The sequence below is a fragment of the Schistocerca piceifrons genome, chromosome 2 (assembly GCF_021461385.2).
Source record: "Schistocerca piceifrons isolate TAMUIC-IGC-003096 chromosome 2, iqSchPice1.1, whole genome shotgun sequence".
In the NCBI taxonomy this organism is placed as follows: Eukaryota; Metazoa; Arthropoda; class Insecta; order Orthoptera; family Acrididae; genus Schistocerca; species Schistocerca piceifrons.
In genome coordinates, this window is record NC_060139.1 from 726,714,558 (window position 1) to 726,739,390 (window position 24,833).

Consider the following 24,833-nt stretch of genomic DNA (forward strand, 5'->3'; position numbering starts at 1 on the left):
CGGAACACCAGTTATATATTGCGAGTACCATGAAGCTAAATAATTTCGAAAACCGTACCGGCCACAGCTCGCTGTGAGATGAGGCTAAGCGTCCCAAGGTACAAAGGGTCAATCTCACTGAATAGTGTAAACTGAAACGGGTAAAAACATACAATAATAAAAATAAAATCTTTCTAGTAAACATGCACTATGTGACCAAAAGTATCCGGACACCTGGCTGAAAATGACTCACAAGTTCGTGGCGCCCTCCATCGGAAATGCTGTAATTCACTATGGTGTTTGCCCACTCTTAGCGTTGATGACAACTTCCATTCTCGCAGCAATACGTTCTACATCTACATCTACGTGATTACTGTGCTATTCACAATAAAGTGCCTGGCAGAGGGTTCAATGAATCACCTTCATGCTGTCTCTCTACCGTTCCACTCTCGAACGGCACGCGAGAAAAACGCACACTTAAATTTTTCTGTGCGAGCCCTGGTTTCTCTTATTTTATCATGATGATCATTTCTCCCTATGTAGGTGGGCGCCAACAGAATGTTTTCGCAATCGGAGTAGAAAACTGGTGATTGAAATTTCATGAGAAGATCCCGTCGCGACGAAAAACGCCTTTGTTTTAATGATTGCCACTCCAATTCACGTATCATGTCTGTGAAACTATCTCCCCTATTTCGCGATAATACAAAACAAGCTGCCCTTCTTTGTACTTTTTCTATGTCATCCGTCAGTCCCACCTGATGCGGATCCCACACCTCACAGCAATACTCCGGAATAGGGCGGACAAGCGTGATGTAAGCAGTCTCTTTAGTAGACCTGTTGCACCTTCTAAGTGTTCTGCCAATCAATCGCAGTCTTTGGTTTGCTCTACCCACAATATTATCTATGTGATCTTTCCAATTTAGGTTATTTGTAATTGTAATCCCTAAGTATTTAGTTGAGTTTACAGCCTTCAGATTTGTGTGATTTATCGCGAAATCGAAATGTAGCTGATTTCTTTTCGTATTCATGTGAATAACTTCACACTTTTCCTTATTCAGAGTCAATTGCCAGTTTTCGCACCATACAGATATCTTATCTAAATCATTTTGCAATTATTTTTGGTCATCTGATGACTTTATAAGACGATAATGACAGCATCATCTGCAAACAGTCTAAGACGGCTACTCAGATTGTCTCCTGTGTCGTTAATATAGATAAGGAACAATAGAGGGCCTATAACACTTCCTTGGGGAACGCCGGATATTACTTCTGTTTTACTCGATGGCTTTCCGTCCACGTTCAGTCAGGTGCTGGAAGGTTTCTTGGCAAATTGCAGCCCATTCTTCACGGAGTGCTGCACTGAAGAGAGGTATCGATGTCGGTCGGTGAGGTCTGGCACGAAGTCGACGTTCCAAAACAAAAAGGTGCTCTGTAGGATGCAGATCAGGAGTCTGTGCAGGCCAGTCCATTACCAGGATGTTATTGTCGTGTAACGACTCCGCCACAGGCCATGCATTATGAAGAGGTGCTCGATCGTGTTGGAGGATGCAATCGCCATCCCCGAATTGTTTTTCAACAATGGTAAGCAAGAAGGGGCTTAAAACGTCAGTGTAGCCCTATGCTGTGACAGTGCCACGCAAAACAACAAGGGGTGCAAGCCTCCTCCTTGAAAAACACGTCCACATCATGACACCAACGCCTCCGAATTTTACTGTTGTCACTACACAAGCTGGCATATGACGTTCAAAATGGTTCAAATGGCTCTGAGCACTATGGGACTCAACTGCTGTGGTCATAAGTCCCCTAGAACTTAGAACTACTTAAACCTAACTAACCTAAGGACATCACACACATCCATGCCCAAGGCAGGATTCGAACCTGCGACCGTAGCGGTCGTGAGTTTCCAGACTGTAGCGCCTTTAACCGCTCGGCCACTCCGGCCGGCAGATGACGTTCATCGGGCATTCGCCACACCCACACCCTGCCATCGGATCGACACATTGTATACCGTGATTCGTCACTCCACACAACGTTTTTCCACTGTTCATCGGTCAAACGTTTACGCTCCTTACACCAAGCGAGGCGTCGTTTGCCATTTAGCGGCGTGATGTGTGGCTTATGAGCAGCCGCTCGACCATGAAATCCAAGTTTTTTCACCTCTACCTAACTGTCACAGTACTTGCAGTTGATCCTGATGCAGTTTGGAATTGCTGAGCTAGAAATCTGTATTCACAAGGCCTGTGCTGCTTTGCCACTCAAGGTGTCCTCAAAGTCTGAGGGAATCCTTCCTGGTACTGTGTGACGCTTCCGAAAGTCTGTCGTAGGTGAATGTTCTGCCGCAGTACGTCTCCCTGCATGATCTCTTCCTTGGTTGGTTGGTTGGTTGGTTGGTTGTTTTGGGGAAGGAGACCATACAGCGAGGTCATCGGTCTCATCGGATTAGGGAAGGACGGGGAAGGAAGTCGGCCGTGCCCTTTGAGAGGAACCATCCCGGCATTGGCCTGGAGCGATTTAGGGAAATCACGGAAAACCTAAATCAGGATGGCCGGACGCGGGATTCAACCGTCGTCCTCCCGAATGCGAGTCCAGTGTCTAACCACTGCGCCACCTCGCTCGGTCTTCCTTGGTTGTCTCTAGGCTTTGTAGACTTGCAGTTCATGAGCTGATATTTTGGATGTCAACGAGTTCAGTTTGTGTCACAGCTCCTCATTCCCTATTATGTTAAAGACTCTTGTATTGCCAAAGACGTTGCTATCCTGGCCGGTGACGTCTTGCCTACCATGTGGTCAGGGAAACCGATCACTCTACTTCACAAGTGTCCGTGGTTTGTTGTATCTTCAGTAAGTAGAGTATGGACCATGTCCCGACAGCCAGTGTGCACCTCCCTTGGTCGGAAGGAATGTTCACACCCTGGGTCTTCCTTTTATTTATTCATTTTTTTATCGTATGGCGGCAATAGCAAATTTTATGAAACAGATATAGTTTGCAGTTACACGTTTAAGGATTTAGACACAAAGCTAATATGTTTAAATGAAAATTAATAATTTATTAATGCTAACAAGGAAAAGATTTAAGCTAGAAAATTAGGACTGTTAATTAAAATAGATACATTCAATCAGTGTTCAACATCTAGTGAATGAAGCCAATTGATAGGAGAGGAAGCAGCATTAATAAAGTTACTGAATAGCCCGGATACTTTCTCAGAGGGCAGCCTCTGACACTATGCAAACTGGTATGTTGCAGACTGGAGATTTCGGAGCCCCCCGCTTGCGCATCATACCATTGCATCTGGCGTGACTGCTTCTTATCCTGTTCAGTCTTGTCCACCCACTTCTCTTCTAATCAAATCTTGGTAGGATGACAGATGGACCATGAACATGTTGATATTTTATTGTTGCAGCATTGCATCTCTTGCTCCACTCTTCATTAATATCTAACTTCTTGTTGTTTCTACCCTGTCTCAGATTTCTAGGCATTCTCTATAAGTGCATGTCTTTATTTCCCTATTCGATGTGACTCTTGTGCCCATTATCTCCTTCACTTTATCATATTCGCTCTTTTTGAGCCAATATTGTGCACGTCCAGAGGTAGCAAGCTTAAGGTCACCTGCGGCGCTTCAGTCGGTGGTGTACTGTACGCGCCTGTCGGGCGTATTAGTACACTTCTCCGTGCTCGCCGTAGAGCCTGTCTTGTACTTACCTCTCTGGCCATATGAATCCAAACGCACCACCCGTAGCCCACAACTGCCATTACTATTGTGTTGTGGTACGTTCATATTGGACTTGGAGGCAGCTGAAAGCTTCGTTGGTTAGTTATTGCTATTTTGTTCATGATTTTAATGCCTCTCCGGCAGACGATTTCTGTGCATCAAAGAATTAAAGATCAACCTGTTAAAAGGAAAAGAATTACATAGGTACGTTGGTATAAATATCGATGAAAATCAAAACTTTCATGCACATGTAGAAGGAAAATATGGTTGTCATGCGCTTAATGTGACTCTTCAGGGAAGGTTCCAAGGAAAGCTGCGTTTGGTTTATTTTTCAATGGTGTTATCTTAACAGAAGCTAAGGATGTAGAAGACTGAGAGGAACTGAATTAATCCTAACAAGAAAAAAAAAGGATTCTCAACGTATTTTATGAATCAGGAACTGACAACTGGTTCAAATGGTTCAAACGGCACTAAGCCTATAGGACTTAACGTCTGAGGTCATCAGCCCCCTAGGACATCACACACATCCATGCCCGAGGCAGGATTCGAACCTGCGACCGTAGCAGCAGTGCCTAGAACCGCTCAGCAACAAGGGTCGGCCTGACAACTGGTTTGAAATTTACTTACAGTGAAATGACAGGGCCAAACCTTAAATTTAGGAGAAGCAGCAGTCCCGTTTCAGTGAGGTCTGAGGACACAGAGAGAATTTACTGCTCACTTTTGCGTGATATGAACGATTTCCGGTAGTGTCCTCGGCACTAAATGGGGGAGGGAACCCAGTTAACTCATGAAACACATGTGTTGTGTGTAATGTGTGATGAATAACATAATGTCCAGAAAATTTAGGAAAACATTAAATACGGGTTGAGGGGGCTGGGGCGGAGTGGGAGTGAGTTAGGGGTTCTGGATGAAATATATGGGAAATCTCGTTAAACGAACGATGGCGTCAGTTACGAACGTCGGTGACTCAGGAACGTGATGAATGGCTAGTCTAACAATCGAAATAGACTACCTGATCCGATAACGCCTATGGCCAATGGAAAACGACGAGAAAATCAATTATCGTATTCCATGACGATGCATTTCCGACCTGTGGTTATTTGGAATATTTTGCTACTTTTATGGCTCATAACCAATCTAACCTTGTTATAACGGTTTTTTCTCCATCCTTCGCAGCTCTTAAATCGATAACATATTGTACATACCAACATCATAAATAAAGACAGCCGCTAGGAACATTCCAGATGTAAATTGTTATTAAATAGAGGTTAACCTCCAAAGATTCAATATGGCGAAACGTATAATTCAAAAAAATTATTTATTTGCGTCCTTCACAACAAACTTATCATATTATGCCAAACTATTTCATTAAACTAAATGTTGGTCATTTGTGGGTCTGAGGGGGCGTAGGGGGGCGGTGCTAAAATTTTTGTGTTCTTATTTCAGTTAGGGAGTGCTTTTCTTTTCATTTCTTTTTCTTTTTTTTTCTCGTAGGTTTGGTAGCATCAGTTTTGCCTCGATTACTGACACAACCTGTTTTTCATTCTGCGCTCTGCATTCGTAATTCAGTATTATGCCTTCTGTGCTCTGTAGAAGTAAATGTTATTTTTATAGATTTGTACGTTGAGTGAAAATGTCTTCTAAAAGAAGATTGTACCTATAATGAATGATACATTAAGCACTGATTCACGTTTGATGAAAAAGATGGTGTCCATCTGGCACTGTGTGTAGTGTGTCACAATGCCCTCATTAACGACTCATTGTACCCTGTGCGTCTGGAACGTCATCTAACAACAGCTCACCCGGCGTTGAAAAATAAACCGAGAAGGTTTTCTGTTGGAAAAAGAAGTTATTTAAATCGCATGAAACTGGACTGTACTGGAGTCTTTGACCACGAAAATGAGAATTTCGTTGAAGCATCACACAAAATTTCTCTGTTCCCGTCGATTGAGTATTCGATCTACTGCTTAAACTAGGAACTGACAAAGAATACGTAAGGAAAATTTTACGTAACCAGTTTAACATGAGAAAAGTGCATGCGAAACTGGTGTCGAAAATTCTCAGGATCGAATAAAAAGAACCTCGTGAAAGTGTTTGTACTGACGCTATGAATACCATTGAAAATTATCTCAATTTCTTGGAAAGAGTGATAACGTGTGACGAATCTTGGTTTTTCATTTATGATCCAGAAACGAAGCGCCAATCCATGCTTTGGAAGGACTCAACTTTACCGAGAGCGAAAAAAGCTCAAATGAGCAATTGAAGGTTCAAAGCGATGATGATTGTTTTTTCGATATTCGTGGAATTGTGTGTCTTCACTGGGTTCCTGGAGGTCGAACTATTTATCAACATCACTACCTTGAGGTTCTTACTCAACTCCGTGAGAAAATAAGAAAAAGAGGACCCGAATTGTGGAAGAACGAGTCATAGCTTCTGCATCAAGACAACGCACGGGCTTATACCGTCTTATCTTAAAGAGGTTTCTAGCGAAGCACAGCATCTCAGTGATAGACCACCCACGTTGTTAGCCTGACCTAGTACAATGTAACGTTTTCTAGTCCCTAAAAATCAAATGTGCAATAAAAGGAACAAGATCTCAGTCCGTTGAAGCAGTGAAAGAAAAGGAGATACGCATTATCATGGAGCTCACAGAGGAAGACTTCCAGCACTCTTCCCATCAATGGAAAATTCGTATGGACCGTTTTAAGGATGTAGGAGGGGAGGATATTGAGGGTGACAATGTGTATGTTTTTGAAATAAAATTTTTACAGCAATAGTCCCGTTATTTTGAAAGCCACACCTGTTCTTTCGGGAAGTGAAGCACCGCGGTCTTAATTGCGTTTTTGCTTTCGCACCTGAAGCGTATCGCAGACACTTCCCGTTCCGATGAAGCGAGTAAGAGAACGTCAAGGTCTGAGCCAAGGCTGGCATCGGCTCGGAAGGCAGGGCAGGGCAGAGTGTGGAGTCGCCGCGCGGCCAGACGGCCTCTCTCCGCCGCAGCGAGGAATGCCACGTGTGCGCCAGCCGCAGCTGCCGCCACACACAAAGACCGCTGCAGCCGCCGTCACAGTCGGTGTCCCCTCCCGACCTGCCTCGCGCGACCGCGGCGTGTCGCACACTGTGGTAAGTTGACAAGCCGGCGCATGTGCCTAGTCAAACCGTAACCTGCCGTCCTACTAACACACACTGTCTCCGAATGGTCGCAATAATCAGACAGTATACAACTGTACCCAAGGGTAATGCGTCAGATGTGTGTGTGTGTGTGTGTGTGTGTGTGTGTGTGTGTGTGATTTTTCTGGATGTCTGATGACCGCCTGCGCCATGTATACTGTTTTGTTGTGCTTCTCTTGTTACATAAAACAATGCTGTGATTCAGTCGACTCGGCAGTCATCCCAAGTGTTTCTTGAATTGATGAAAACTGTCGAGACAGTTTCTCACTGTCGTCTAGTAAACAAAATAGGAGCTTATGGACATTATGATCCTGTACGTAACACGATCAGGTGCAGTTAAGTCCGCGACAATGGTGCTGCCCTTTTCCCGGCGAAATCAACGTTGACAACACCTTTTAAGATGAAGTTTGCAGTGACAAGCTGATCTCTTGCGAGGCGCGATACATAGGTCACGTTAAAAGATTATATGTTGGCTGTTAAACAGGCTTACGAATGTGTCATGTTGATAATCTTTTAAATGTAATATGTAGGCAGCAACTTCTCGGTTGCCGGCTGCGGTGACCGAGCGGTTCTAGGCGCTCAGTTAGGAACCGCGCGACTGCTACGGTCGCAGGTTCGAATCCTGCCTCGGGCATGGATGTGCGTGATGTTCTTAGGTTAGTTAGGTTTAAGTAGTCCTAAGTTCTAGGGGACTGATGACCACAGCTGTTAAGTCCCATAGTGCTCAGAACCATTTGAACCATGTTTGAACTTCTCGATTACCCGGATTAATGCGGACCCAAGATTTTACGGATAACTGAAAGTCGCACATAATCCGAAATACAGTTTTGTTACCGGAAAACTGCTGTTCACTGTATTTCCAAAATATGCTACATCTCACATTTGAAAGTCCACTGACAGTTTATTTACATTACACCTAGAACACACTGCATTCCGTATCTCTTGCTTCAGTGCACTTTCGCCGACGTAATGTCCATTCTTTTTGTATGTTTCAGTTTTTCACTCCCTTTTTCCTGACGACTGCCCTCATTTTAGGGGGAGTTAAAACATCGATATATACAAACGAATTTTTTCTGTGTACTTTAATAACGGATCAGTGGATTTCAGCGTCTCGTTTTGTATGATGAATTGCTCCTCAATCATCTTGTCTTCGCTCTCTTTGTTCATTATATCCGCGTTGCTTAGCTCATGTCATCCCGACTCACAGAATCGCTATTTAACTACTAGAGTTCCTTTTTTATCCTCACTCTAGACTCACTCTTGTAACTTACGTCCTCATAACCTGCAGCATGTATTCTAACCGAAAACATTTGTTCTAATTGTAACAGAATACGCAAACTTCGTTTTTTATTGTTTCAAACAGCAGTAAACTATACACGGATAACTTGCAAGCCGAATAATCTGCACCTGGGTAATCGGAAGTTTGCGCTCTCTCTCTCTCTCTCTCTCTCTCTCTCTCAAACACACACACACACCGTGCATTACATAGTTATCGGCGTTCCCGAGAAAACCTGTTTTTTTCTTTTTTTTTTGCTTTATTCTGATATTTTAAGTTTTAAGTGTGTTTTAAGAAGTTAATAACAAAAATTACTCCGCCGAAAACTCCTCCTATTCCCAGTGGTTTTCCAATCCTTCGATAGCTGAAATATGCGGGACTGGGTGACGTCATAGTGTACTGGCTTGATGAGTAGTTACTTTTTTGCTAGCATCACCGGTCCAAACCGACAACTTGAATCGTACTCGACACTACTGCCGCCTGACCCAACCATTTCTGCGCTGTAGCAGTGGTTTCTGTAAATTACCTGAATTGCTGGGTGCATCTGTCGCCTCTAAACCTATACTCATCAAATCTGTATAAAGTCATTATGTGGTAAATATGACGGAGATTTCTCATTCTATTTCACAATGGAGTGCGGGAAGAAACACTGCTTCCTTGCCTCTGCGAGGCTTGTTATAGTTATAACTTTACCTTCATTGCACTTTTCGTAAGGCGCACATAAAATTCTGGAGAATAATCGTAGAATCATGCCGCTAACCAGTTTTTTCTGTTTCTATAAACAGAATTTCGTAAAAAATTAACCACGTTTCTTAAAGTGAGGGCCAGTTTAGATGTTTCAGAACTTAAGTTTCTGCGAGCAAGGAAGTCTTCTAAAATTAATATACTCTATTCCGGTGGTTAGGATGACCTACTGTGGTTATCAGAAGCTATTGCCGCATTTCTGAATGTGCAGCATAGCTATTTCACAAGCAACCTCTTTCTTAGATAAGTTACATCTTGCCCATTATTCTATCGATGAATCGAATCCTGCCATTTTCAATGCCATAAAACTGGTACAAAGAGTCATTGCCCTTTCATATCTCCTTGTGTATTTTGCAACACAACCCACCCTGCGTTATTCCTCCAACCAGTTCAGACTGTTTTTGGCGACCGCGTATTTTAGGTTTCGTGAAGAGCATAAAGTAACACTTCACTACATTAATAGTGAGTTGCAAGTCTTTGCACCAGATGGTAATAACGTCTAGAAGCGATGTTATTTTTTCCGTATAATACTTTTCACAGGCTACAGCTTCAACGGTGAAACGTATGAGATTGCGTTTAATATTATCCGTTAAGTTGTTAGTATAAACGTCGTCAATAGTAATTACCCTACCAGCTACAAAAACAGATTGTGTTGGTGTGTCTGTGGATGACCATGCAGTGTAGTGAGCTGAGTTCCCCCTACCGCTGCTGCTAACAACATAACGAGAAATTCTAGAGTATTAAGTGTGGGAAGAGACCAAGCATGTCGTGTTATTCCCAGTCATAACTATAACTGTGAAACATCGGGCATAACGGATGTGGTGTCCATTAACAGTTACTCTTTGACGTCGTCATTTCATGCAGAGCAGTTAATGCAATAACGTGCGCAGCGCGTCTTTGTTGTGAATGCCAAGGTTTTCTGTTCATTCAATGTAAACAACCAAACAAAAATCGAAGTGGCCTGCGCAGAATAACGATGTAAATGAAAGGAAGGACATGATGAAAGAAACTTTCATGTATCGTAGTCTCTACGAGTAGTATCGCAAGGGCCACCGATCTTAATGTCACGTAACGGTGGAAGAATGACGACCAGCGGTATCACATGCACTCATACGAGACTCAGCGAAGTGAGTTGCGATCACACTCAGTGCACTGACGTTTGGTATGGTTACAGAGATCGGTAAACCGTCACGTCTTCTCCGCTTGTCAAACACATGCTGGTAACGAACAATTTTTACGCTACCAAGGCTCACCCTGGCTACCACGAAATTGAAAGCCAGCCACAAACATTCATAAAGACTCAAGTTGCCAAAACAACTTTCCAAAAACACAAACGGTGTGGACAATTCTATTAGGATTTCATAATGTGTTCTTAAATTTGGGAAAGTAACACTTTTCGAATACACTTCTTAGAATCCTCTTTACACGATTTGAATTTGGCCAGGCTGTAGCTTACAAATTAGCTTTCCTTCAACCTGTCGTCTTAGTTTAGTTGCACGTTCGGTAGTGCTTCACGTGCCGTTATTTTTCTCCGAAAAGCAAAACTCATCAACCTTAAAATCGGGAACCTTCAATTTTTTTCTTATTTCTGTACATTATTCGTGTAACTACTTTGCAACCATGCCTTATTAAACTGATGTTCCGGTAGGATCTGTTAACATTCAGTATCCAACTCTTTTGTGAGTGGTATTACTACATTTGTATTGAATGCTGAGGGTATTTCACCTGTCTCATCTATCATGCATACTAGGTGGAATGTTGTCTACTGCAAGGACTTTGTTTCGATTTTGGTAGTAACATAAGGGAAGGATTTCTTTCCAAATATAATATTTAGTCAGGTTCAGTGTTATAACATCTGCATGTTCAAAGCAAAAGTTATTGACGACAGAAAAGTAGACGTACGACTCTCACGAGGGAACCTCCCCATCGCACCCCCCTCAGATTTAGTTATAAAATGGCACAGTGGTTAGGCCTTTAAAAACTGAACACAGATCAATCGAGAAAACAGGAAGAAGTTGTGTGGAACTATGAAAAAATAAACAAAATATACAAACTGAGTAGTCCATGCGCAAGATAGGCAACATCAAGGAGCATGTTAGCTCAGTAGAGCCCTGGTCCCGTGGTTAGCGTGAGCAGCTGCCGAACGAGAGGTCCTTGGTTCTAGTCTTCCCTCGAGTGAAAAGTTTAATTTTTTTATTTTCAGTTTATGTGACAAACGCTTATGTTTTCATCACATTTTTGGGAGTGATTATCACATCCACAAGAAAACCTAAATCGGGCAAGGTAGAAGAATCTTTTTACCCATTCGCCAAGTGTACAAGTTCGGTGGGTCGACAACATATTCCTGTCATGTGAAGCACATGCCGTCACCAGTGTCGTATAGAATATATCAGACTTGATTCCCTGTGGAGGAATCGGTTGACCTATGACCTTGCGATCAAATGTTTTCGGTTCCCATTGGAGATGCACGTCCTTTCGTCTACTAATCACACGGTTTTGCGGTGCGGTCGCAAAACACAGACACTAAACTTATTGCAGTGATCAGAGACGTCAATGAACGAACGGACAAATCATAACTTTGCGAAAATAAAGAAAATAATCTTTTCACTCGAGGGAAGATTTGAACCAAGGATCTCTCGTTCGCCAGCTGCTCACGCTAACCACGGGACCACGGCACTACTGAGCTCACACTCTCCTTGATGTTGCCTATCTTGCGCATGGGCTACTCAGTTTGTATATTTTGCTTATTTTTTCGTGGTTCCACACAACTTCTTCCTGTTTTCTAGATTGATCTGTGTTCAGTTTTTCAAGGCCTATCCACTGTGCCAACTCATAACTAAATCTGAGGGGGGTGCGATGGGGAGGTTCCCTTGTCAGTGGTCCCGCTGCACTGAGGGTTATAAACTCTGTAACAAAAAATCTGTCTGGAGCCGAGCGACCGCTACGGTCGCAGGTTCGAATCCTGCCTCGGGCATGGATGTGTGTGATGTCATTAGGTCAGTTAGGTTTAAGTAGTTCTAAGTTCTAGGCGACTGATGACCTCAGAAGTTAAGTCGCATAGTGCTCAGAGCCATTTGAACCATTTTTGAACAAAAAATCTCCACCCGTGGCAAGCAGCCAGGCCGGAACCTAAACCAGTTTCACTCTCTGTAGCCGCCCCCTTCTCTCCTGCACAGGCGATCGTAATGGACTGACTGCGAAGTAAAAATTTCTACCTCACTATCACCTCTCCACATCAATCTCAGCACTGAACAAATTGCACTGAACAACGAAACCGAAAGAAGCCTCTCGACTTCGTGAAAGAAGATGAGTTCACATATAGGCGAATGAGACGAAGAAACTAATAAAAGTTGAATTGAAATAATTAACTATAGCCTACATAGTAGACTCGAGACGATCAGTAGCTGCATTGATAATTAAAATAATTCCCATTTATTCTTCAGTCACAGTTGTGCATTTTAATTACGAGGTGCGTTCAGTAAGTAATGCAACAAGTTCTTTTTTCTTCGAAAGCAGGTTAGTTTTATTCGGCATTCCAATCACATTATTCCCCAATCTTTTGGCTACAAAAAGCTGTTCTCAACATAATCTGTGTTCAATGTGACGGCCTTACGCCACCTTACTGGAAGGGCCTGTGTACTCGCATGGGTGCCACTCTACTAGTCGACGTCGGAACGAAGGGTGTTGTTGCATCAACGAACTCCTCATCCACGTACCACTTCCCGCGGAGTACGTCCTTTATTGGGCTCAAATACACTGAAGTGCCAAAGAAACTGGTATATGCATGCGTATTCAAATACAGAGATTGGGCCAAATACACTGAAGCGCCAAAGAAACTGCTACAAGCATGCGTATTCGAATACAGATACATATAAACAGGCAGAATACGGCGCTGTGGTCGGCAACGACTCGGTATGGGAAGTGTCTCGCGCAGTTGTTAGATAGGCTACTGCTACTACAATGGCAAGTTATCCAGATTGAAGTGAGTTTGAACGTGGTTTTATAGTCTTCGCATTATCTACGGGACACAGCATCTTCGAGGTAGCTATGAAGTGGGGATTTGCCCGCACGACCATTTCATGAGTGTACCGTGAATATCAGTAAACCGGTAAAACATCGAATCTCCGACATCGCTGCGTTCGGAATAAGATCCTGCATGAACTGGACCAACGACAACTGAGGAGAATCGTTCAACAGAAGTACAACCCTTCCGCATACTGTTGCTGATTTCAGTGCTGGGTCATCAACGAGTGTCAGCGTGCGAACCTTTCAACGACACATCATCGACACGGGCTGTCAATAGCGTAAGTTAGTTCAAGTTAGATTAAGTAGCGTGTTGACTTAGGGACCGATGAACTCAGCAGTTTGGTCCCATGAGACCTTACCATAAATTTTCTAATTTACCTCACCTGGGCTCGTCAACATCGAAACTGGACTGTTGGTGACTGGAAACATGTTACCTGGTCGGACGAGTTTCGTTTCAAATTGTATCGAGCGGATGGACGTGAATGGGTATGGACACAACCTCATGAATTCATGGGCCCTGCGTGTCTACAGGGGACTGTTCAAGCTGGTGGAGGCTCTGTAATGGTGTGGGGTATATGCAGTTGGAGTGATATGGGACCCCTGATACATCTAGCTGCGACTCTGACAAGTGACACATACGTAAACATCCTGCCTCATCACCTGTATCCATTCATGTCCGTTGTGCATTCTGGTGGACTTGGGCAATTCCAGCAGGACAATGGGACACCCCACACGTCCAGAATTGTTACAGACTGGCTCGAGGAACACTCCTCTCAGTTTAAACACTTCCACAGGCCACCAAGCTCCCCAGACATGAACATTACTGAGCATATCTGGGATGCTTTGCAACGTGCTGTTCAGAGGAGATCTCCACCCCCTCATACTCTTACGGATTTATGGACAGCCCTGTAGGACTCATGGTGACAGTTCCCTCGAGCACTACTTCAGACATTAGTCGAGTCCATGCCACGTCGGGTTGCGGCGGCAATTCTGCGTGCTCGCAGGGGCCCTACACAATATTAGTCAGGTGTACCAGTTTCTTTGGCTCTTCGGTGTAGATGATGGAAAGTGGGAGATCCGGGCTGTAGAGTGGATGAGGAAGAACAGTCCACTTAAGTTTTGTGAGCTCCTCTCGGATGAGCAGACTTGTGTGACTCTTTGCGTTGTCATGGAGAAGCAGAAGTTCGTTAGCATTTATGTGGCGACGAACACGCTGAAGTCGCTTCTTCAAATTCCTGACGGTAGCACAATACACTTCAAAGTTGATCGCTGCGCCATGAGGGAGGACATCAAACAGTACGACGCTTTCAGAATCCTAGAAGACGTCATGAATTTACCGTGACGGTGCGGCTTCGAACATTTTCTTCGGAGGCTACTCCATGGATTGTCGTTTTGTTTTCGGTTCGAAGTGATGATGAACCCATGTTTCATTCCCTGTGACAATGTTCGGCAAAATATTGTCACTATCAGGCCCGTGACGCGCAAACAGTTCTGCACAGAAGGTCCTTCGGTGCTCTTTAGGGTCGTTTGTTTGGCGGCTAGGAAGCTAATGATGATGTTTGGTTTGTGGAGCGCTGAACTGCGCGGTCATCAGCGCCCACACATAGTCCCAGTTTTTACACAGTCCATTCTAGTCACGAATGATGATGAAATGATAATAACAACACAAACACCCAGTCCCTAGGCAGAGAAAATCTCCAACCCGGCTGGGAATCGAACCCGAGACCCTGTGATCCAGAGGCGGCAACGCTAGCCAAGACGGCTACGAACCTCGAAGCCATACACCTCTGAGTACCTCAAGTGGTGGAGAAGTGTGTCAGCACTATCAATAGAGAGTCCAGTTGAAGAGCAAAGTGTTTGATTATGATCCATGTATCACCTCGAATGAGAGTGTGAGCGCGTTCCATTGCAGAGTCCAGTTGTGTGCGACCAGCTAGCTGCTATGTCCCACAGTAAACTCCACATTTTTTCAACCGAAATTGGCCGAGAAGAAAAAGTGTTGCATTACTTATTAATGAACGATCCTCGCACATGATACGTTTCGATCACTCTGGATTATCTCCAGATCTAAGAACGAGTTGCGTCAGTAACTCATCTTGTTTGTTCAGAACCTCATATCAGGTTCTGAAAAGGCCAGACGGCTGCTGACGCCACCACTTTTATCTGAAGATAATCCAGAGTGATCGAAACATGTTATGTAATAAAAATGTACAGCTGAGACTGGAGAATAAATGAGAAATATTTTAGAAATAATTAAGATTTACGTCTCCAGCAACAAGCCACAACGAAGACAATGGTTCAAATGGCTCTGAGCTCTATGGGACTTAACTTCTTAGCTGGCCGTTGTGGCCGTGCGGTTCTAGGCGCTTCAGTCTGGAACCGCGTGACCGCTACGGTCGCAGGTTCGAATCCTGCCTCGGGCATGGATGTGTGTGATGTCCTAAGGTTATTTAGGTTTAAGTAGTTCTAAGTTCTAGGGGACTGATAATCACAAAGTCCCATAGTGCTCAGAGCCATTTTTTGAACTTAACTTCTTAGGTCATCAGTCCCCTAGAACTTAGAACTACTTAAACCTAACTAACATAAGGACATCACACACATCCATTCCCGAGGCAGGATTCGAACCTGCGACCGTAGCGGTCGCGCGGTTCCAGACTGTAGTGCCTAGAACCGCTCGGCGACTCCGGCCGGCTCAACGAAGACAGGATCAGTCAACAGGTATTTAATGCAGTTAAGTCCATGGGAAACAATTAACCTTTCACAGTTCTAGATAGTCAGAACGTTCACATATTTGCAATTTTTTCATATCGATTTTGGCGAATTGATGTCAGGCACCTCCCAACTTGCGTTTACAATGTTCTCCACACAATATTTTGAATGAAACTTTACAACAGGCATAGCGAGTCATTCAACAATAACTTAAAGAGATAAGAAAATTATCTGTGCCAATAAGTTTTTTAAATTCCTAGCAACCATGTGAAGCAGTTCTGAATCATCGCTACAGCATTAACGTCAGTTAATAAAACGTTCGCCAGTAAGTCTTTGAATCTAAAGGTGTCGTAAGATGGCGGCTTTCCCTTCCCTTACGTGGCGCAGTGAAAGGTAGCCATCTATACTTTTGAGACTAGTGCTCGTGCGCTCTGGATTTTACGAGCTGGTTTAGTCCGTATTTCTGGATGGAGCCTCCAGATCGGCAATGAAAGCGTCGCCTCCAGTGGCAACATCAGCTGGGGCAGGAGACGCAGCTTTCGTCGCTGAGCCACGTCGTGAAACCTACTGCTGGCCGCCCTGTCTGACTCGCATATGGGTACGCGAGACAGCCAGCCCAGCAGAGGGTTACACACCCATACACACAAACCTCTATGTCTGGCAACCTTCTACCTGGTTCCGCCTCACAAAGGACGCACTCTAGCGTCTATTCCATCGCTTGTGCCCTCGCCAAGAAACACACACACACACACACACACACACACACACACACACACACACACATACACACGCACACGCACACACTCAGTCACTCACACAAGCCTCTGTGTCTGACACTATCTGCTTCCGTCTCACAAAGGACGCATTCTAGCGCCAATTCCATCACTTCTGCCCCCACCAAGAGACGCTCTCGTTGATATTGTTTCAACCTACTTATTGATTTCACTATTTCTGGTTCCTTGCGTGGTTGACAATATTACAGAAACTTATTATTGATTTTCTTTATTCAAAATAAAACATTACACTCTTATTTGGTAGTAAACAAAACATTATAAGTTTTATAGAATAACATAAACAAGTCTTGTTTGAATTTGCCTCTCAGGTTCTCCACCAATAACAAGCTTCTTGTATGATCTTAGTACCGCTCGTCCCTCCATGTCTTTGTTCGTAGCGTAAAGGCGTCCATCTTTGTACCCTTCAACAGTGTAACACTGAGCAAAAAATGTTACATCGATATTTAACAGAATCGTTACTCCGTCATTCAGTGCTCTGACAAACTCTACTCGAAGTATCATATCTACCATCTAATCTTCACCTGCTTCCTCTCTGTTTCTATAATACCGTCTTCTATTTCATTTCCCTTGTACAGTCCACCTGTAGAGTATATTCCTTCCATCTTTCTGTTTTCCCTTCTTTTGCTTAGTACTGGCTTTCTATACGAGTTCTTGATGTTCTCAAAACTAATTCTTTTTTCTCCAAAGATCCCTTTAATTTTCCTATGTGTGGTATCTATCTTCTCCATAGCTAGGCATGTTTCTATAGCCTTGATTTGTCCTCTGACCATTCCTGATTTGTCATTTTGCACTTTCTCTCAATCTCTTTTTGGAGGTATGTGTGCCCTTTTGCCGGCATTTTTGTATTTTCTCCTTTCGTCAGCTAAACTGAATAACTCACATATTTTCCAAAGATTGTTTTATTCTCTGTTGCCTTCGATTTTTATCTCTCGAAGCTAAGCATTTGTCTTCCATTGATTTACCCTGTTTAAGTCCTTGCTTAACGCTCGCTACCTATGAAATTCTCAAGACCTCTAGTTCTTCCAGTTTATCCAGGTCCATCTCCATAATTTCCTATCTTTCTCAAATTTCTTCGTTTACACTTTGCTTTTGATAATCAGTAAATTATGGTCAGGGTCAACATCTATGCCTGGAAGTATTTTCCAGTTTATAGCTGTTCCTTGTCTCTGTCTTACCGTTATACAGGATGTAATCGATATTTGTTTATAACGTACCGCAGTACTCGTACCACAGTACTTTACAGGAAGTCGAAGGAAGGAAGCAAGGTTAGTGCTTAACATGCCGTCGACAGCTAGGTCATAGTAAACAGAGCACAAGCTTGAATTAAGGAAAAATGGGGGAGAAATCGGACGTGCCCTTTCAAAGGAACCATCTCAGCATTTGCCTTAAGCGGTTTACGGAAATCAAGAGAGGAAGTCGAGACGAACAATTTTATACAAAGTGGGGTCTATTAATTCGGGAGAAAACCGCAAATCGCTCTCTATTCTAAAACTATTAATCCTAGAGAAAAAAGAGTAGGAACTTTTTGTAGGAAATTTAATGTAATTTAATTTTGTACTCAAATACGTTTCCGCTTGAGAGCAAAACAGATCTAAGACGAGAAATAGTTCGTGTAGTCGCACATTTTTGTACAGTGGTAGGTGGAAGACCCATGAACAACATACTAAAATACATTAAATGTATTCGAAATTGCGAATATGGACAATCATCAGTTGCAGAATGGAACGACGATAATGAAAATTCATGCGGGACCGAGACTCAATCCCGGGTTGCGCCTGTGTTAATCCGAATTGCGATGCAATGTTCTTTCACACACAGGCACTATGATATCGTGTACGGGAATACATATGGTGGGTGTACCAGTACAGGTTGCAGATTCATGGTTGATGACTTATGGATGTTTTGATCTGGCCGTGAGTTGTGCACTGATATCCAAATGGTAAGACGACGGCTTGCGATAAGCGAGGAATCTTGATTCGAGTCCCGATCCGGCCCAAATTTTCGCTGTCGTCATTCCATTCTACAACTGACTGTCGTCCATTCGCAACTGCGAATAGATTTAATGTATATCATAACGGCTGTAGTCACCGCAATGCCTGTTCCTTTGGACGTACATGCATGTCCAAATAGACTTTGTATCGTAATTCGGAATAACACAGGTACTGCAACGTCGAATATACTAAAAGTTCTGACCGATGAGGATTGAGTATGAGTGTGTGTTCATCTGAAGGTCACTTTTATACGTTTTTCTTGAATAACTCGAAAACTACGACCTCCAGCGAATACCCGAGTCCGCACAAAATTAAACCACGTTAAATTTCCTACAAAAGTGTCTTCATTTTGGCTTTAGGACTAATAGCTTGCACTATAAAAAAACCTTGAGTGAAAAGCATGCAGTATAGCATAGATGGGTTTCGTAGACCAATTTGAGGTACTTTCCTGCCTACTGAGATCACAAGTGCCCTGTGCAAAATTCGTCTCGGCTTCGTCTTCACCACTGTGGTATGTTGTAAACAATTATCGTTAACACCACGTTTAATCTATCTGAAACCTACCGGTATCTCCAGGTCGCTTCCAAGTACACAACTATCTTTCACGACTCTTAAACCAACTGTTAGCATACACATATTAAACCATGTTCTGTGCAAAATTCTACCGTGTGACTTCGTATTTCATTCCTTTCTGCCAAATAATGGTTGCCTACTGTTTTACTTTCTCTTCCTTATTGCACAGTCGAAATCCAGTCCCCCAGGACGATTAAATTTTTGTATCTATTAAATATTTTACTTGTCGTATTGTAGTGAGTCTTGAATGTTGGCTTCGTGTCTGTCTTTGCTACTATAACACCTTCACTATGCTGTCCATATCAGCTTACCCTCATCCCATTTTTCTTATTCATTAATACCCCTAGTCCTACACTACATTAGTTTGTATTTGTGACCCTGCACTCACCTGACCGATAGTCTTGTTCTTCCTGTCACTGCTGATCTCTAACACCCATTATATGAAACTTCAACCTATACATTTCATTTACAAAACTTTTTAACCTGCCGAGCCGATTTAGGGATTTAACACTCCATTTTCCGACCCTTAGAATGCCAGTTTGTCATTCCTTGATAGCAAAATTATCTTCAGTAGTCTCAGCAAGGAGATCCGAACGTAAGACTATTTTGTTTCCGTAAAGTCTTACCCAAGAAGACGCCATTATCCCTAAGTTACAGCTCCATGCCCTAATACATATAACGTCTATAGTACCCACTTGCTTACATGCGTTTGCGGTATGGACATCACAAGGCCATGTTGGTTAATGTTACCATACCTTATCAGTTAATTATCCAAACTCTTGTCCTAGCAAGTACTGAAAAGTCTGCTCCCTTCTTCGGTAATCATGTTTGCTGGCCTCTCTATAGATAAAATCTCCATCCACCCACCCAATATTATTGCACCTGTGGTACACTGTTTTCAGTGAATAAAGAACTGTTTTCGGATACTGAAGTTCAGACCAAAGTAGAATTGCTTGCGCTACGTTAAAACACTGCATACACTACAAATAGATTTCTCTAACACACAACAAGCAACACTTTGGAGAAATATTGTTGGTTCTATTTGCCACAACTTACAGGCGTGAAACTAGATATGCAACTATGATAGCAATGAAGAAAAAAGCGACAGAACTTGGTACACGATTTACGATGTGTATTGGCCGAGACCGCATATATAAGAACAGTACCAACCATCTAATTGATTTTCATTACATCTTGGTAACTCAAAAACGTGAAAGTTTTAATTGTTGAACGCTAATGAAATATTATAGATTTTCCTGTAATTTTAAAAACAGAAATGTTCTTACGACCTTCCTCCAGTATAAATTTTAGTTAGATACTAAGCTAATGTTTTCAGTAAGGTTGTTAACCACTGCTTTGACGGCTTTCACGTTCTAGAATAAACTAATGGCGTTTGATTTCTTTCACACATCTCGAGGGTGCGCCGTTCTGAAGATTGATTCACAGCTGGCGTTTGCTTGTAGAATTCTTTCAAAGCCAGAATATCACAGTCAAATACGTGTACGTTTGTAAGGTCGCACAGTCTTGTAAAGTTAAAACTATTGTATAAAATTAGCCATCAGATGCTCAAAGAAGCTTGTAGAAGATAAATGCTTGGATAGCTTGTCTGCGAGTGTAGGCAGTATTGGAGGTAAATGTGGATAGCAGGCCGTTCTCTCAGCCGTTAATGTCGAATATCGGAACCGTAGTTGCTGCATCTCATTCTAGCAGCCTTCAGCTGCCCTGTAGATGCTGAACGAACTCGTTCCATTTCTCCAGGCAAGGAAATTTCCTTAACAGTTGCGCTGATCTAAGTGGGTCGCCCGTGCGGCAGGCAGACGGGCTAAGCTCTTGGCAAGAGGCAGATGGAAATGCAAGATCGCCGTGGAATTTGCATGATATGGTGTCCAAAGTGATGTGCTGGTTTAATAGGATTAATCCACGAATGAACCACGGTTATATTACAAACGTAAGATTAAGCAAAAATTTTCAAGCTCGTTGAAATACTTTTATGTATACTTGTCCCTATGTTCGTTTTTGGCACGACAGGCATTCAAATTCTCGTCCGATCGATCGTCATCGGATGGTCTGAAGATGTTACCCTGGTACCTTGCCAGCTGAAGAAGGCCGGGCAGGCGCTCACGGCAGTAATATGCCTAAACTGGCAACGATAGCACTTGTAAGACCAGACACTGAAACATATACGTAAAAAAAATTACAAGACGGTGACTGCATTTCCCTAAGGCAGTCTGCCCAATTTGTGCTAATCCGATTTTTCTTCCTACGTCCCATCAGGCGATTTCCAGGATGATTGCTTCAACTACGCAACCGTCCTCGTCTGAGCTCATAACCTGGCTTTAATGATCGCAATGAGCACACAAAATTAAACTCATTCCTTTCTTCAAGCAACGTTAAGAGTATGACATCCATTCGTTGTATCTCTCACTTTTGCAAACTACGTCAAATAATTTTCCAATAAGTGTGTAGTTCGACTTAAATAATTAAGACGTAACTCTCTTTGTTCGTCGTGCTCTTGCGTAGTGGTCATAACGAACCCAGTAGCCACACCTGGTTGTTTATGGCGCACTTACTCTTTTGCAGCAGTATGAAACAGCGCCTGTGGCTCAGACGATAAACAATACGAGTACACGCTGCAGGGTCGTGCTAACCACACAGCGACATCCGACCTTGTGTCACGTACGGTCCCAGGCTTCGTAAACTGAATATGCTTACCTGTTTCACGAACTCTTCCAAGATGCTTGTTAAGAATCAGTAGCGCCTTGACTGGAAGTATCTGACATCAAGTAAAAACTGACAACGCGTCGATACGAATCGTGACATCCCCTGTCTCTGAAATATCTCACAAAATAAAATCTTCACTGTGCATATGGAGCATTAAGACAGATGCACCCACCTGTGACTTATGTGGCATCATGAGGTCAGTTACCTCTCGTGCGGGGTAATCACAGATGTGTTTTGTGACACCCGCAGACGCTTTTGCCGAATTTGTCGGTGTTCCCTAAAACGAAAGCATGCTGCGAGATTGTATCTTGACACCTAAGAAAGATTGAAGGTAAAAGACTTAGCGTCCCGTCGACGACGAGGTCGTCAGAGGCGAAGTACTATCTCGCACTCGGGAAGCATTGTGAATGAATTCCACCGACTTCTCTTAAAAAGCATTTGTCTCAAGCTATTTGGAGAAGCCACAGGAAACGTAAAGCTGGGTCGTCGGACGGGGATTTGAACCAGCGCAACTACGCCAGCTCGCTCGGTAATACCGTAGAAATAATTCTGATGATATTATAGAGTCTGTCTCATTTCAGAATAACAGTGCTATAGTTCGACTAAGGATAAAACATCACTGAAACGAAAGATAGTCTTTTGGTTATTTTCTGGAAAAAGTCAGAAAGAGGCCTTTACTGCTAAAGGTGTTTTGGCAGGACTGCGTAAGAGAACCTACCTCACTGACGTTCTCACGGTACAATGCCGCAAACAGCCCACCTCCCCCTTCACATATCCCCCCCCCCCCCCCCCAGCATATTATTTCGCTTCACTGCCAGATGTCACGCATAGGGGTTCTTGGTGTGAGAAATCAGGTTACCGCTGTCTCGCGTTGAGTGTATATATTGCATGGGGGCTTAATTAAAATAAAATGAAAATAATTTTTAAGTTTTTAGTTTAGCAGCTGTATGTCCGATTACGTAGTCTCGTAAACGGTTGGCCCTGACTAGTATTTGTACGCAATCTGACTGCATAGAACAACAACAAAGAATGAAATGAAAATTTTCGTTAACACAATTAATTAATTAAGTCCCCAGCAACTATAAAACCTACGAAACCAACAAAGCACAAGTATAACTGTTCTGTGTGTCGAAGTGTGATTCAACGTACGCATCTGGCACGGTTCTACTTCAATAAGACAAGAAATTTTAAATACCATTTATACTGAAGTAATTAAAAAAAATATAAATACTATAATTGCGTAAGGAAACCAGAATTACACTCTAATACAAGAACACGAGCCAGATGCTTTGTTGACTGAACCTGTAATGACGCATTATTTAAGGCACTGAAATAATGAGAAAAAAAAGAAAAGTAGTTTGTTACCTTCATTTATATTGATGAAAAGCACTCTAATCATTACAATATCTCCACACCGACTCGCTACTACCACATTTCAACAAGAACTCCCTACTGCCACATCTCGACAGGCACTCTTCACTACGACATCTCAGCAAGCACTACTTACTACGAGTTCTCAACAAGCACTGCCCTCCGCTACTTCTCAATAATCACTGCCAGTGGAGGCGGCGAAACAAAACTCACTGGCGCTGTGGCTCAGTGTAGCCACCTTTCAATATATCACAAAATGTATCAATAAAATGACAAAAAATTGTTACAGGCGGAGCAAGAGTGAAACGCAAATGTTACATAAAGAGTTCAAAAGCCCAAGCAACACAACTCCTTCGATCTCTTTCTTTGCGTCGCTTTACTGAGAATACTACACCCTTGAACAGTTCTGAAGACTCTACTCCGATGTATTTGATTCCGCAATACAAATTCACAGAATATATGGAGTATGTGCAGTACATTATGAGGAACCTGATTCACCATTCCCCAAATGTAAATGTCAAATTTAATCGGGTTATTCTAACCTCTACAATACTCTTCAATAATCAGCAGCACGTCAGCAAAAAAGTCTAGAAGTGCTGCCCATCACGTAAGGCTGACACACAATGAGAACATTATCGACTCACGCACATTACATTTGGTTCTGATGAACGGCTGCAGTCTAGATTAACGTCGAGATCTGTTGCCGTTAAGAATTTAGAGTTCATACTATGAATCTGCATTGTATGGTCAAAAGGCTCCAGACATACTACCTCAAGATTCTAAAGAAGCCTGTTGCGTGTAAAACCACCTTCGCCGGCCGCTGTGGCCGGGCGGTTCTGGGCGCTTCAGTCCGGAACCGCGCTGCTGCAACGGTCGCAGATTCGAATCCTGCCTCGGGCATGGATGTGTGTGATGTCCCTAGATTACTTCGGTTTAAGTAGTTCTAAGTCTAGGGGACTGATGACCTCAGATGTTAAGTCCCATAGTGCTCAGAGCCATTTGAACCATTTAAAACCACCTTTCGCTAATCGTCTGGCAGTTTTCCCTCTAACTAACTGTATGATGTACTGTCTTCAAGCTTTATTAAGCACAATGAATTTTTACTATCCCAAATTCACATGAAGCCAGCAGATGCTCAAATTCATCGAACAAATATTAAGATTCAAATTGTCTTTGATCAAGGCAGGTCATCAGATTCGTCTGGTTTTCTTCAAAGCGTCTTACAGTGCTATCTAATCGACAGGAGTATTATAATATTGACACAGAAAAAAAAACAGATTCAAATGGGCGAGACAGAAAGAGAACAATGTATTGCACCAAAGTTCATCAAAATGATCCGCGAACCAAAAGTAAATGTCAGGGACAATCATAATATCATTGTCACAGTTCAGAAAAATACTGTTCACCAAGCAGCCAAAATTTTCACACATGTCCATATCAGTGCTGGCTGTACATATTACATATATTCTGTATATTTCCACTTTGGAATCAATGATCAACTTGCACTGTGGTTCATCGCTTCATGGGACCGATGACCTAGCAGTTTAGCAGTTTGGTCTCTTTCCCCTCTTTTAAACCAACCAATCATCACTTTATAAAAGCTATCTGCTCTGCAGACCAATAACGGCGTTATTTCACAGTATCCTTATAAATTGCTATACGCTGTGCGTACGGGGGGGAAAGGGGGTTTGTGCATTTCCGTGCGCCAATACGTCTGTGTGTGTGTGTGTGTGTGTGTGTGTGTGTGTGCGTGTGCGCGCGTGCGTGTT

General features: G+C 43.0%; 1 protein-coding gene across 1 annotated transcript in view; it reads left to right on the forward strand.

The window, feature by feature from the left end:
- Window positions 1-6,670: 6,670 nt before the first annotated feature.
- The window catches only part of LOC124777261 (organic cation transporter protein-like), a 320,726-nt gene continuing 302,563 nt past the window's right edge, over window positions 6,671-24,833 (forward strand). The window contains exon 1 of the mRNA XM_047252588.1: window positions 6,671-6,811. The gene's annotated coding sequence lies outside the window, so the exon portion shown is untranslated. The remainder of the gene's footprint in view (window positions 6,812-24,833) is intronic.